Genomic DNA, 12641 nt, shown 5'->3' with positions numbered 1-12641 from the left:
GCTATTACATTTTATGTATTTAATTCAAAAAAAGTAGGCGGCATTTATAAAAATATACAAAGATGTTACAAAACAGTACAGTATAAACAATTATGTTAAACTAGATGGTGACCCGATTCTAACGCATCGGGTATTCTAGAATATGCATGTCCACGTAGTATATTGCCCAGCCACGTAGTATATTGCCCAGCCACGTAGTATGTTGCACAGTCCACGTAGTATATTGCACAGCCCACGTAGTATATTGCACAGCCCACGTAGTATATTGCCCAGTCACGTAGTATATTGCCCAGCCATGTAGTATATTGCCCAGCCACATAGTATATTGCCCAGCCACGTAGTATATTGCCCAGCCACGTAGTATATTGCCCAGCCACGTAGTATATTGCCCAGTAACGTAGTATATTGCCCAGTGACGCAGTATATTGCCCAGCCACGTAGTATATTGCCCAGTAATGCAGTATATTGCCCAGTAACGTAGTATATTGCCCAGTCATATTGCCCAGCCACGTAGTATATTGCCCAGTAACGTAGTATATTGCCCAGTGACGTAGTATATTGCCCAGCCATGTAGTATATTGCCCAGCCACGTAGTATTTAGTATATTGGTCAGCCACGTAGTATATTTCCCAGCCACGTAGTATATTGCACAGTCACGTAGTATATTTCCCAGCCACGTAGTATATTGCACAGTCACATAGTATATTTCCCAGCCACGTAGTATATTGCCCAGTGAAGTAAAATAAAAAATAAACATATACTCACCTTCCGAAGGCCCGTTGAAGTCCTGGCGCCTGTGTGCAGTGCACGTGGCAGCTTCCGGTCCCAGGGTTGGTATGAGCGCAGGACCTGTGATGACATCGCGGTCACATGACCGTGACTTCATGGAAGGTCCTTCTCGTATAGCATCCTTGGCACCGGAACCTGCCGCTTGCACTGCCGAGGACAGCCACGACGTCGGAGGGTGAGAATAACCTTTTTTTTTTATTATTCTTATTTGTAACATTAGATCTTTTTACTATTGATGCTGCATATGCATCATCAATAGTAAAAAGTTGGTCACACAGAGAATAACCTTTTTTTTTTATTATTCTTATTTGTAACATTAGATCTTTTTACTATTGATGCTGCATACGCAGCATCAATAGTAAAAAGTTGGTCACACAGGGTTAATAGCTGCGTTACTGGAGTGCGTTACACCGCGCTCCGGTAATGCTGGCATTAACCCTGTGTGAGGGCTGACTGGAGGGGAGTATGGAGCGGGCACTGACTGCGGGGAGGAAAGAGCGGCCATTTTGCCGCCGGACTGTGGCCGTTGCTGATTGGTCGTGGCAATGGTCGTGGGCGTTTTGCCACGACCAATCAGCGACTTGGATTTCCATGACAGACAGAGGCCGCGACCAATGAATATCCGTGACAGACAGACAGAAGGACAGACGGAAGTGACCCTTAGACAACTATATAGTAGATAAAAAAGTTAAACAAAAGAAATGTACTAAACCTGATGTTGCAGGGTTGGCTCTGTCTTTTATGAAAGGGAGCTCTTCATTTTGTAGAGGCAAAACTACAGAAAACTGCATCTCCCAGGCTGACCAAGAATATAATTTGGCATTTGCTTTTATCAACACAAGTTACGCCCACACACCCTCCCTCTGGTGACTCTCAAGAGGGCTGGTCTTCAGAAAACCATAGGATGTGGCTCAGTCTTAGAAAATTTCAAGATTTCAAATTCTATGATATCTTCACCCCTAGAGGTCCCAGGTGGGAGATATTACTGTCATGTTTCCTATTACGATTTCACCTTTATATAAATAGGAAACATGGCATGGATAGCATCATCCATCTCACTGATATTTAATTTGAAGGTGTTATGGTCACCACCCAGTGATGTAAGACATTACGTTCGCCACAACTCTGAAAATATGAATTTCATATCTAACATATCTATGCCGTTCATAAAAACCTCAGTATACATAATAGTTTGAATGGAATAAAGAAGCTCACATCAGTTTGTAGTTCTAAGACATATGCAGGCAAGGCCTATAAATCTTTCACCCTCTGCATTTCTAGGCAAGCTGGGGTATCTGCTATCCATTAGATTCTAACTTCAATTACCTCTTTGCAGAAGAGGGGGAGTTGGATGGTCTCAGCCCAAGACAAGATCCATTTTTCAATTTTAATATGAGAGCTTGATAGATATTTACAAATATATTTAGAACAATCACCAATAAAACATAACATTTTACAAATCATATCATGTATGACCATGAAAGACTCACCTGAGCATCAAGTCCCAGCAGCACAGAAGACAAGGACAGGTATCCAGCAGAGTAGGACGTCGCAGCACAAAGCTGTAAATTATAAATGTGTATAATACCTCATTAAAAATTAAACACCTTTTACTGCACAAGGAATTCAGCAAGAGAAAAAAATGTGACTTTTTTTCTTTTATAATGACCAATAAGCGTGACAACATCTGTAAGAATTATGGTCACGTAACTTATTTGCAGTGAGACATGGAACATGGACAGAAATGACCAAATTATGGTTGCGGCATTATATTAATTATCAAGCCAGAAATAGAGATCCCCTATACAGATACTATGAAACAACATTAACTTTATTAAAGTGCATATTATTAGAGCATTTAATGCACTTTATTACAGTTGTAATGGTTAATTATAATTGATGTTGCTGCAGTTGTACAATATATGACTACACTGATGTAGAAACATTCACTTACTTAAGGAACGTAATCATAAATAGAACATTATACAGGTTTATACGACATAATATTGGACTGAGGAGATATGAAAGTACATGGAAGTATATGACAGAGTCTCATTGGTGGTCAGAACTGCAGTTAACCATTTGTCTACTGTAAGCATACTGAAAGATTCTCTGCTAATACTGGTGCTGTTCACACACTGTTTTTTGGGGACTACCCCCATATTCACGCACCTGGGGCCTTTTAGGCCTGTACTAGGTTTACATGTGATACTCAGTCTTTTAGTCTGTATTGTTAACTGGGGAAGAATTTTTATGACTCTGCTATTGCTGGGAAGAGTGTGGATTCTGCATGACAGCGCTGCTATATTTGTCCAGCAAAGAAGGAAAGAAAATCGGAGCGTTTCTGTTCTACTTGCGGACAAAATGTATGCAAGGAACATTCAGCCGAAAAAATAATATGCAAGAATTGTTGGGGGAATATGTAAAGTTACAAATAAATATTTGTTTGCTACAACCAATAAATGTTTTCATTAAAAAAATGCCTATATTTGGCGTGCCCGTTTACTTACTTTTTTGTTGTTTTATGCACATAATTATGTTTTGAAATATACACATCTTAGGCTGTGTTCCCAGTAGCGCTGGGGTTCGCCAGAAGGGGACCCATTGTTACGCCGCTGCCGCCTCATGCTCACCTGTCTTCGGCGTCTCGGCACGCCTCCTCTCCTGCGGCGTCCTCTTCTCCATGTCTCCTCCCTGCAGGCTGTCTGGGTTCTGCTGCTCGTCGGGTGCGCGCGCACGCCAGATTCAGCACTGCGCGCGTGCACCTCTAACCTTCCTGGCGACACTCCTTCTCTCCTCTCTCTCTTCCTGGAGGACCCTCACCCGGAAGTGCCTCGCTGTCCTGGTATGTAAGCAGCTTCCGTCCGCCTCTCTGTGCCTGTAGATCACTTGTGCTATGCTAGTGCTCTTGGCTCCTCCTGCCGTCCCTGTGTTGCCGGTCCTCCTGCCGTCCCTGTGTTGCCGGTCCTCCTGCAGTCCCTGTGTTGCCGGTCCTCCTGCCGTCCCTGTGTTGCCGGTCCTCCTGCCATCCCTGTGTTGCCGGTCCTCCTGCCGTCCCTGTGTTGCCGGTCCTCCTGCAGTCCCTGTGTTGCCGGTCCTCCTGCCGTCCCTGTGTTGCCGGTCCTCCTGCCGTCCCTGTGTTGCCGGTCCTCCTGCCGTCCCTGTGTTGCCGGTCCTCCTGCCCTCTCAGTCCCATCAGTCCTGTGTCACCATAGCCCTGTGTTTCTCCCTCTTCCTTCGGTCTGGTTCCTCTTTTACCCTTTGCTGTTCTATTGTGCTTCCCCAGCTTCCGTGGTGGTAGTCCCTCACGGGCCTGCCCCTAACACTCCCTGTATAGGGGGCGGTCCACCTGGTCAGCTCGTCCGTGAGGGGATCGTCATCACGGTGGCCCCAATCTCCCTGACTTCTTTACCGCCGGGTAAGACTTTTGTTTCTGAGAAAGACAAGAGACGTGTTTTACTTTGGGGTCATGCCTCCAAACTGGCGGGTCATGTTGGTTTCAAAAAGACCTACAACCTCATATCCCGCTACTAATGGTGGTCAACTCTTTTGAAGGATGTCCGAAGTTTTGTCGAGTCTTGTCCATCTTGTGCCAAGAACAAGGTTCCTAGACACTTGCCTTCTGGTCTTTTGCATCCTCTTCCTGTACCCTCTGCTCCGTGGCAACATATTGCAGTAGATTTTATTACTGACTTGCCTCGTTCCTCTGGTTGCTCCGTCATCCTCGTGGTTGTGGATCGTTTCTCGAAAATGGCTCATTTCATTCCTCTCTCAGATTTGCCATCAGCTCCTGTGTTGGCGAAGATTTTTGTTCAACATATTTTTCGCCTTCATGGTCTACCTCAACATATCGTTTCTGACCGTGGTGTCCAGTTCACCGCTCGGTTCTGGAGGTCTCTCTGTAAGTCGATGAACATCTCGCTCGACTTTTCCTCAGCCTATCATCCTCAGTCCAACGGCCAAGTGGAACGTACTAACCAAACTTTGGTAACTTATCTCCGGCACTTCACCAACGCTCATCATAATGATTGGTCCGACTTACTGCCATGGGCAGAGTTTTCTTATAATAATCACACCAGTGAAGCCTCTGCCAAGTCTCCATTTTTTGTCGTTTATGGACTAAACCCTGGACTTCCTCTACCGGTCCCTCCTGTCTCGTCTGTGCCTGCGTCGGAGCTTCTGTCTAGGGAATTCTCCAGGATCTGGCAGGAGACCAAGTCTGCCCTAGAACTAGCTCAACTTAGGATGAAGAGTCATGCGGATAAGAGGCGTCTTGATTCCCCTATATTTCGTCCGGGGGATAAGGTTTGGCTTTCGTCTAAATTTATTCGCCTTAAAATCCCTTCGCACAAACTTGGTCCTTGCTTTATTGGTCCTTTCGAGGTCTTGACACGTATTAACGATGTTTCTTACAAACTGAAGCTTCCGGCCTCTCTTCGCATTCCCAATTCCTTTCATGTTTCTCTTCTGAAACCCGTAATCTTTAATCAGTTTCATGCCTCTGCCTTGTCTTCACCTTCCCCTGTTTCTGCGGATAATAATTTTGAGATTAAGGACATTTTAGCCATGAAAAAGCGCAGGGGTAAAACTTTGTTTTTGGTGGACTGGAAGGGTTTTGGGCCTGAGGAAAGATCCTGGGAGCCTCGGGAGAACATTCAGGCCCCTCGTATCTTAGCTAGATTTCTTTCCAGCCTTAGGGGTAAGGGGAGGTGTAAGGACGGGGGTACTGTTACGCCGCTGCCGCCTCATGCTCACCTGTCTTCGGCGTCTCGGCACGCCTCCTCTCCTGCGGCGTCCTCTTCTCCATGTCTCCTCCCTGCAGGCTGTCTGGGTTCTGCTGCTCGTCGGGTGTGCGCGCACGCCAGATTCAGCACTGCGCGCGTGCACCTCTAACCTTCCTGGCGACACTCCTTCCCTCCTCTCTCTCTTCATGGAGGACCCTCACCCGGAAGTGCCTCGCTGTCCTGGTATGTAAGCAGCTTCCGTCCGCCTCTCTGTGCCTGTAGATCACTTGTGCTATGCTAGTGCTCTTGGCTCCTCCTGCCGTCCCTGTGTTGCCGGTCCTCCTGCCGTCCCTGTGTTGCCGGTCCTCCTGCAGTCCCTGTGTTGCCGGTCCTCCTGCCGTCCCTGTGTTGCCGGTCCTCCTGCCGTCCCTGTGTTGCCGGTCCTCCTGCCGTCCCTGTGTTGCCGGTCCTCCTGCAGTCCCTGTGTTGCCGGTCCTCCTGCCGTCCCTGTGTTGCCGGTCCTCCTGCCGTCCCTGTGTTGCCGGTCCTCCTGCAGTCCCTGTGTTGCCGGTCCTCCTGCCGTCCCTGTGTTGCCGGTCCTCCTGCCGTCCCTGTGTTGCCGGTCCTCCTGCCGTCCCTGTGTTGCCGGTCCTCCTGCTGTCCCTGTGTTGCCGGTCCTCCTGCCCTCTCAGTCCCATCAGTCCTGTGTCACCATAGCCCTGTGTTTCTCCCTCTTCCTTCGGTCTGGTTCCTCTTTTACCCTTTGCTGTTCTATTGTGCTTCCCCAGCTTCCGTGGTGGTAGTCCCTCACGGGCCTGCCCCTAACACTCCCTGTATAGGGGGCGGTCCACCTGGTCAGCTCGTCCGTGAGGGGATCGTCATCACGGTCCAGTGGGTCCACTTTCCTTCCTCTCCCTAGTAACCTCACACCCATAATGGATCTGACCTCCTGGTAACTCCAGCTAAGGCTGCCGGAATGGCGGGATTCCGCCAGCCTTAGCTGGGGTCACCAGGAGGTCAGATCCATTACGGATCCCCTCCTGGCGGACCCCTGCGCTAGTGGGAATGCATCCTTACTTTGCAATAAACTTTGAAAAGTATTTTTATTTGAGTTATTCTATGATAATTGTAAACAGGCCTAAAAGGCCCCAGGTGCGTGAATGTGTAGATTTCTATGGGTATGCGTTCTAGGGTTAACCATTTGCTTGCTGCCAGTCCTGGACTGACTCTGCATCTACAGTTCCTGTGCATATCCACATTCCTGTCTCTGTGTCTTCTGATGTATCTTGCTGCACTTGTTTCCCTGCCATCCTGCATTCCTTGCAGTCTTGTTGCTTGCTAATGAACATGATTTACATCAAGTCCTGCCCGCTCTGTGCCATTGGTCAGGTCTGTACCTACACAACATGAAGCTCTTGTTGTTTATGACTGTACAGCAAGTCACCTTCTGTTGTGGTCCATAACCCCCCCCATAGACTGTAAGTCCGCAAGGACAGGGTCCTCTCCCCTCTGTACCAGTGTGTCACTGTAAACCTGTTTACTGTAAATGATATCTATAACTCTGTATGTAACCCCTTTCTCATGTACAGCACCATGGAATTAATGGTGCTATATAAATAAATAATAATAATAACCCTGTTGAATCTGGTCAAACCTTGACCATAATTAACTATGATGGGTAACCTCAGTGGGGCAGCATGAAGCTCATTGTCCCCAATGCAAATCCTTCAACACATACATGAAATTTCATGGGTCTTCATTAATATTTGTCTCCCATATGAGAAAAAGGACCTTTTGGCCCCACGTAGAATCCAGGGCTTGGGTGTGACTGCAACCTCTGCACCCACTACAGTTACAACCCTGGGGAAACTCCTTCAAATAAGGGACACAAAGTTTATCTTATCACATGCCTGACTTATGGCTTAGAGCAGTGGTTCCCTACGTTTCTGACCTTGAGAGCCACATTCAGGTCCCACTTCTCTTACAGAGGATTCAGTATTTGAGATGTGCTCCTCATATCTATTTGTTAGACCTGGAGCCAAAGCCAGTTTTAGACAAAGTGGGGGCCCTGGGCAAAAGTTTAAAGTGGGGCCCCAAACTCTCACATATTGCACCATCACACAGAAACGTTTCGGTTGTATTTCCATGCGCTGAGTTCAGACCCTTAAATGAGTGAGATCGACAATATTGAAGTCGTTCAACACTTGTTCCCGAGTTTCTTTCCCCGGCTGAGGAAGAATGGTACGGACAGATATCCCACATAAAGTATAATGCAGGTCCCATATAGTACATATAGTATAATGCACTCCTCATGGTCTTTGATAGAGTATACTGCAGCCCCCCTCATAGAATAATGCAACCCCCCAAAGTATAATGCAGCCCCCTCAGAGTATACTGCAGACCCTCTCAGAGTATACTGCAGCCACTCTCATAGAGTATACTGCAGTTCCCCTCATAGAGTATAATGCAGCCCCCCTCAGAGTATACTGTAGCCCCCTCAGAGTATAATGCAGCCCCTCTCACAGTATAATGCAGCCCCCTCAGTGTATAATGCAGCTGCACACACACACAGTATAATGAAGCCCCCCACACACAGTATAGTGCAGCCCCCTCAGAGTATACTGCATCCCCTCTCAGAAAATACTGCAGCCCCCCTCAGAGTATACTGCAGCCACCCTGAGAGTATACTGTAGCCACCCAGAGAGTATACTGCAGCCACACACAGTATAGTGCAGCCCCCTCACAGTGTAATTCAGCCCCTCACACACACAGTATAGTGCAGCCCCTACTCACAGTATAATGTAGCCCCCATACTCACACAGTATAGTGCAGCCCCCACACACTGTATAGTGCATTCCCCCCACATGCGGTATAATGCAGCCCCCCACATACACTGTATAATGCAGCCCCCATACACACAATATAGTGCAGCCCCACACACACTATAATGCAGACACACAATACTCACCTCTCCCTGTTCCACTGCTGCTCTGGCTTCTGCAGCACGTCTCATCGGCTCCACGGCTGGCACATCGCTGCGTACAATGAAGTGACTTCATCACGCATCCCCTGAGTCATAAGCAGAGGGGAAATGATGGAAGGAGTGTCATCTGACGCTCTCTCCTCCATCACTGCTTGCAGATGTATTGGCATCTATGAAGACGATAAACTGAATGCGCGTTGTGGCGGTACGACGCCGGGACCCATACTGGCCGTGTGGTTGCTGCTATTAGCAGCACGCCTCTGGCTGGGGGCCCTTGGAGGAGCGGGGCCGTATGCATCTGCCTGGTCCGCCTGCCCCTAATGCTGGCCCTGCCTGGAGCTAAAGCACCAAGCTGGCAGACAACCGCGAGCCACAAATCATGGGACTACAAGCCATATGTCGCTCTCAATCTACAGGTTGGGGGCCCCTGGCTTAGAGAGTCCTTTAGAGAGAAATTGCTCTTGGTCTAACTTTCTTCAATCAAAATAAATAATTTCCAAGGTTCCCCTATATATGCGTTATGTGTCATTTTTGCATTGAGAAGAATGCAGAATACTGATTTTTACTATATGTATTTTCATTATTCCACTGGAATAAATGGCGGCTCCAATGTGTGCAATGTGACCGTTATTATGGATGACATGTCACCACTATAAAATGTTGTCAAAATTAGAAAGAAAGTATCACTTCATGGTGAGTGTAAAAGAGACCAAAGAAGTTGCATGGAAAATCAGCAACATTAATGTAGTAAATAACCTCATAGAGTACCGATAGAAGTTCTACTCAGTGTATATACAGTTATATGAAAAAGTTTGGGCACCCCTATTAATCTTAAGCTTAATGTTTATAAAAAAAAATGTTTTTGCAACAGCTATTTCAGTTTCATATATCTAACAGAAAATGTGCAATCTGCATTCAAACAAAATTTGACAGGTGCATAAGTATGGGTACCTCACCAGAAAAGTGACATTAATATTAAGTAGATCCTCCTTTTGCAAAAATAACAGCCTCTAGTCGCTTCCTGTAGCTTTTAATGAGTTCCTGGATCCTGGATGAAGGTATTTTTGACCATTCCTCTTTACAAAACAATTCCAGTTCAGTTAAGTTTGATGGTCACCGAGCATGGACAGCCCTCTTCAAATGATCCCACAGATGTTCAATGATATTCAGGTCTGGGGACTGGGATGGCCATTCCAGAACAGTGTAATTGTTCCTCTGCATGAATGCCTGAGTAGATTTGGAGCGGTGTTTTGGATCATTGTCTTGCTGAAAGATCCATCCCCTGCGTAACTTCAACTTTGTCACTGATTCATGAACATTATTGTCAAGAATTTGCTGATACTGAGAGGAATCCATGCGTCCCTCAACTTTAACAAGATTCCCGGTGCCGGCATTGGCCACACAGCCCCAAAGCATGATGGAACCTCCACCAAATTCTACTGTGGGTAGCAAGTGTTTTTCTTGGAATGCTGTGTTTTTTTGCCGCCATGCATAACGCCTTTTTGTATGACCAAACAACTCAATCTTGGTTTCATCAGTCCACAGGACCTTCTTCCAAAAAAGAAATTGGCTTCTCCAAATGTGCTTTTGCATACCTCAGCCGACTCTGTTTGTGGCGTGCTTGCAGAAACGGCTTCTTTCGCATCCCTCTCCCATACAGCTTCTCCTTGTGCAAAGTGCGTTGTATAGTTGACCGATGCACAGTGACACCATCTGCAGCAAGTTGATGCTGCAGCTCTCTGGAGATGATCTGAGGATTGTCCTTGACTGATCTCACCATTCTTCTTCTCTGCCTTTCTGATGTTTTTCTTGGCCTGCCACTTCTGGCCTTATCAAGAACTGTACCTGTGTTCTTCCATTTCCTTACTATGTTCCTCACAGTGGAAATTGACAGGTTAGATCTCTGAGACAGCTTTTTGTATCCTTCCCCTGAACAACTATGTTGAATAATCTTTGTTTTCAGATCATTTGACAGTTGTTTTGAGGAGCCCATGATGCCACTCTTCAGAGGAGATTCAAACAGGAGAACAACTTGCAAGTGGTCACTTTAAGTAGCTTTTCTCATGATTGCATACACCTGGCTATGAAGTTCAAAACTCAATGAGGTTACAAAACCAAAAAAGTGCTTTAGTAAGTTAGTAAAAAGTAGGTAGGAGTATGTAAAACAAGAAAATGATAAGGGTGCCCATACTTATGCACCTGTCAAGTTTTGTTTGAATGCAGATTGCACATTTTCTGTTAGTACAATAAACCTAATTTCAAGGCAGAAACATTACTGTGTCCAACAGTTATTAGATATATGAAACTGAAATAGCTGTTGCAAAAAACAATTTTTATAAAACATTAAGCTTAGGCTAGGTTCACATTGAGTTAATGTGTGCACGCTAACGGACAGCGTTGCATGGCGAAAATGTCGCAATTAACGCCGTGCAACGGGTCCATTAGCGCACCCATTGACAGCAATGTGAAGTTTCCCTGTAGCGCATCGCTAGCGCGTGCCTTTTTCGGCTCGCGCTAGCGATGTGCCGTTCTTTTGTAACTCGCCTCGGACGCTGCTTGCAGCGTCCGCGGCGCACCCGAGGTCCGTTCCCCGCTCTCGCAGATCGGGGATCTGCGAGAGCGGGGACGTTAACGCGACCCCTAACGCGGCCCCTAAATAAACATTGCGTTAGTGCAATCCACTAGCGCTAAACGGATTGCCCTAACGCAATGGGAACCTAGCCTTAAGATTAATAGGGGTGTGTCAGGACTCTGAACATTTTTTACCTTTTGTACATTACTGCCCTTTTCCAAGATGGCATCTTTGGTCTCATGTGCACTGTGTCTCCTGCTATAAAACTCCACCCCAGCCTTCAGTCTGTGCTAGAGTATTCTGCCTTGCATCCAGCTCCTGACCTCTGATTACTCCCTGGCTATACACCTGCTCCTGTGAACCTGTGTGGTGATCCTGCTACTCTGCTCTGAGTTCCTGCTGCATACACAAGTTTCCAGTAATCCTCCTTCATCTGCTGTTCGTGTTTACTTCCATCTGCATTTGCTGGTCATGTAAGCTGTTGCTGATTTGCAATAACCTGAGACTATTAACCAGGCCTCCCTGGTTGAGCTAAGATATGATTTGAACTGCCTAATAAGCATATCTATCTGTGCCTGGACTAAGACAAGGATTTATTCGTGTCAAGTATCCTCAAGACTAACTGTGCTTCATAGACTTTCTGCGTGATTGCATTTTCCTCTGAAGTTTCCTATAGACTGCTAAGCTGCGTTTATTATTTGCACCAAGTGTTGTGGACTTGAGTTTCTCTCTGCACCTGTTTGAATCACCGTGTGATAATATAGACTTTACCACTTATAAAACTGTGTCCTGTAGTTGTCTTGTTCCACTCAAAGAGTCTCCTGAGTTATCCCCTATAATTATTACAGGGTGCCCAAACTTTTTCATATAACTGTATAATGGCTAATTTCCATAGTCCTAAGTTAAAACACATGAAAAAAGTGACAAAAGTGCAAAAGAGGTATCAGACTATTGTATGGTCATAGTGACCGTAATAATGTCCTGTGGAGGCTCTATCTGAAATGCTGATGAGAGTTTCGCCAAAGCTTCTTCAATGGGTTGATCGCCCCATTGAAGAAGCTTTGGCACATCACGTATCGGGCGGTTCAGGACACTATAGTTTAATACCCGCTTTGCACTCAACAAAAGCCAATTAATTAGTGCCCTGAGCTTTTCTGACCATTACAGCCCTAGTATAGTATAAACAGTTGGCAACTATATAATCACTATAGTCCTGTAAACGGTATTAATCTCTTCGTCAACCGGCTCCTTCTTTTATTCTGGCCCACAAGAAATAGAAATACACTTTCAGATGACGAGAAGGTTCAAAAACTGTAGAACAAGGATAGGACTTACCTTACTGACTGATGCTACATGGTCCTGTCAGCGGAGGAGGTCAGCAGGTAGTATGTAGATCCAAAGTGCTGACATTGTGTGAGTGCAAAGTGTGTAGGTTAATATTTCCCCAGTAATTAAGCTGTAATGTTATATACCCGATTTGAATATTTATCACTAAAGATTAAATGTTAGAAAATGAGGAAACTAACCAGAAAAAAATATCCATGAGCTGAAGGTTCAATGTACAGTATACTGA

At 46.0% G+C, this 12641-nt stretch overlaps 1 protein-coding gene across 2 annotated transcripts in view; it reads right to left on the bottom strand.

The window, feature by feature from the left end:
- Nucleotides 1–12438, bottom strand: part of LOC143807235 (IST1 homolog) — a 33586-nt gene extending 21148 nt beyond the window's left edge. The window contains exon 1 of one of the 2 annotated variants that reach the window (XM_077288560.1): nt 12404–12438. The gene's annotated coding sequence lies outside the window, so the exon portion shown is untranslated. Of the gene's footprint in view, nt 1–2279; nt 2332–12403 lie in introns of those variants that run through there. The other variant, XM_077288559.1, reaches the window with a different exon arrangement.
- Between the last annotated feature and the right edge of the window lie 203 nt (nt 12439–12641).

This window comes from Ranitomeya variabilis, chromosome 2, assembly GCF_051348905.1.
Source record: "Ranitomeya variabilis isolate aRanVar5 chromosome 2, aRanVar5.hap1, whole genome shotgun sequence".
In the NCBI taxonomy this organism is placed as follows: domain Eukaryota; kingdom Metazoa; phylum Chordata; class Amphibia; order Anura; family Dendrobatidae; genus Ranitomeya; species Ranitomeya variabilis.
Note: the sequence above shows the minus strand (reverse complement) of the source record. Positions and strands in the feature narration are given on the sequence as shown.